We start from the raw sequence: 3211 nt of genomic DNA on the forward strand, positions 1-3211 counted from the left end.
ACAAACAAACTGTAAGACAGAGAAGAAATTCTCTGTCTGGCCCCAAAACAATTTCTAATCGGAATCTGGCGCCCTTGAGCCTGCATGGCTCCAACGAAAACTCACCCCTCAGAAGATATGTGGAATGTGCCATCACTATGGCAACTCAACTCTGTCTCCTTTCCCAGCCTGGGGGGGACTGCGGGAAGGCAGCTGAAATATTCCAGGGTCACTGCAACCCTCCAACCCTCAATGCTCTTCCCCCTATCCACACTGAGGCAACATGTGCTGCTTATCGCTGCTGCAGGAGCTGAACTGGGGATAGTCCCAACCCACCACCCCACCTAGTGGACACTTATGTTGTGTTGTCTGAAGTCTGTTGCATATCTGTCTGAGGTGTTTTTTTTTATTGTTTTTTGTTTTTGTAGAGCAAAGCTGCTCTCCCGGTGGAGGGTAGCTCTGAAGTGCCTTTTTTTCCCTCCACCTGAATCAACCCTCATGTAACCCTCTTATCTCTATTAAGGTAGCACGACTCAGGACTGCGAATGACCACAGTCACCAATTCTTGTCATGTGTCTTGCCCATGTATGTCTGATCTCTGAATTCTGTGTACTGAAACTCTAATTTCCCTCTGGAATTAATAAAGTTTCTTTAGCCCTTTTCAGATAGACATTCTGGAACATTTGCGGACAATTCAATCCGGTTTTTAACCAGAACTGTGTTTTCAGACACACCACTTTTGTACCGGAACTTGTCCTTTCGGCTGCGTTCACACAGCAGGGAAAAGTTCCAGATGTCTGACGGCGGCGGGGTGGGGGGGGTGGGGGGGGAGAATCGGACTTATGTTAAGAAGAAGAAGAAGAAAATATAATTTCTATAGCACCTCTCAAGATAAAAATCACGAGGCGCTTAAGCATAGTTCTGCGCACACGAAGACGCATAAGAGACCTGGATGATGAAGCTCAATGGTTAAAGGAATCACTGAAGCGGTGTGAAGCGCTCCGTCGCGCGTCTAGGCGGTACCGTAGGAGGCGAGCTGCCGTGGTTCGCCGCATGCTACAGCAGCGGGCTATCTAGGTGCGCGCAGCGTCCCCCGGTCCCCTCCTCCTCCCCCTCCCCCTTAGTCCGGAACTCTACCTCACCAGTCTGAAGCAGCCACCCTGTCCGTAACAAGTCCGGACCTGTTACTAGGGGCTTCGTCCGGTTAAATTCCGGAACACGTTATCCGGACATTTGTATTCAGACACAAAGGTCTTACGAACAGAGTCCGGAACATTTCCGTTTTTCATGGCCTGTCTGAAGGGGGCTTACGACTTGTTTGATTTGATTGATCTCCTGAGTTTTTCTGTTTGCAGGTGGGCGTGTCTTGGAGAGCAGCTGCTGCGGATCTCCTCATCAGTGGTCAGGGGATTTAAGGAGTGGCGTGACAATTCAACAGCGCCGGATGATTGCTCTTACTGTGTACCCTCGTTCACCTCACTGCTCACCACAAGGAAATAAGGAACTTCTGGATCTCTCTATCTGCCAGCCACGCCACTTCCCCTGACCACCTGCTCTCCAATGCTCACCTGCCCGCTCAACCCTTGGACTCCTGGTGCTCAGCTCCCAGCTCTTGCCTCCACCCGTGGATCATCTCATTCAGCCAGACCTGACTTGCCTCCCTCTCAAAGCTCCCCTGTCATATAGGAAACCATAAGCCTCCACTCACCTCATTCATTCCCAGTTGTACAGTTACTCACCATTATCTCTGCCACAGAACACTACTGGACCCCCCCGATCTCCGACCCTTTTCTTTATCCTCATCAAATCTTAATAAATAACTTTTAATTACCTTTTGTCTCTTGAGTGATTCTGCATGTCGTGGGTCAAGAAACTTAACCCAAACATGACAGAATCATCCGTCCAAATACCTGACCCACTAGTTGAATCACTTCTGCCTGCTCTCGCTACAAACTTGTCCCAACACAAAAGCTCCATTCAGTACCTCCTCGATCATCAGACCAATACTAACCAGCATCTGTTCCAGCTCGAAACCATGATCCGGCAACTCAATGACAAACTCATGGTACCCTCTGTTCCTGCAGTTCCGCCTGCTGCGCGAGAACATCCTGTTCAGGCTGGTCCGTTACCCCATCTGCACTTCCGGGTCATGGAGTCCTCTCTATTGGATACATACCGCGGTGAGTCCGGCAAGGTATGGGGTTTCCTTCTTCAGTGCATGTTGACTGTTGAAACGTTCCCTGAAACATTTTGCAGCGACTCGATTAAGATCTTCTACATCATAGGTCTGCTCCGCGGCCGCAAACTACAATAGGCGGAAGCAAGGAGCCGAGATCCATCTTTCCTCAGGGGTCTGCTGCTCAACTTCCTGTCTGAATTCAAAATAACATTTGACCATACTGAAACCCCCGCTGAGATTTCTAGGACCATCTGGAACATGAAGCAGGTAAGAAAAACCGTCCTGGATTTCGCCATCGACTTCAGGACCTTGGCTACCACTTCCTGCATGGATGCTGACTCCCTGAAGGGGGCATTTACCCAGGCTCTCTGTGAGAAAATACATGATCAGCTCGCCTTCTGTCCAGAACCCGACCTTGGAGGATCTAATTAATCTTGCGGTACGAATCAAGAAGAAGTTTAAGACCCGTCCAAGAAGCACTCAGCCATGTTTCCAGCCACCCCAGCAAAACCAGCCTGTCTGTGCCACGTCACCCCCCAGCTCAACTTCCGCCTCAGCCTCTCAGGACAAACCTATGCGGATAGGCCGGGCCAGTTTGACTCCTGAGAAGAGACAACATCGGTTTTCCTCCCGACTGTGTCTCTACTGTGGTCAGCCTGGGCACTTCCTGCCCAATTGCCCGGTTAGCCAAAAACGGAGAGCCCACCAATAGCTCCGGGAGTATTGGTGAGTGGAAATCTTGATGGTAAAACCTCCCGGTGCATGTCAACTAGGGTTGTCACGGTAACCGGTATAGCGGTAAACCCCAGTAAAAAAGTTGACAATAAAAATAACCGTCCAGTTTTTAAAAAACTAAATTATCTCGGTGGGTTTACCGTGGCCGCGGTTTAGGCGCGGTGACCCTTACCAGCCACCGTCGCTTCTGCTGAAGTTCCCGCGCACACGCACTTTTTAGTTTGCAACCAAAACTTTGAAGCTGAAATAATGGCCGAAGGAGGAGACGGCAGCACCCAGGACATCCATCAGCCCTCAAAGAAGACTAAATCGGAAGTA

This window comes from Nothobranchius furzeri, chromosome 1 (genome assembly GCF_043380555.1).
Source record: "Nothobranchius furzeri strain GRZ-AD chromosome 1, NfurGRZ-RIMD1, whole genome shotgun sequence".
NCBI classification, from domain to species: Eukaryota; Metazoa; Chordata; class Actinopteri; order Cyprinodontiformes; family Nothobranchiidae; genus Nothobranchius; species Nothobranchius furzeri.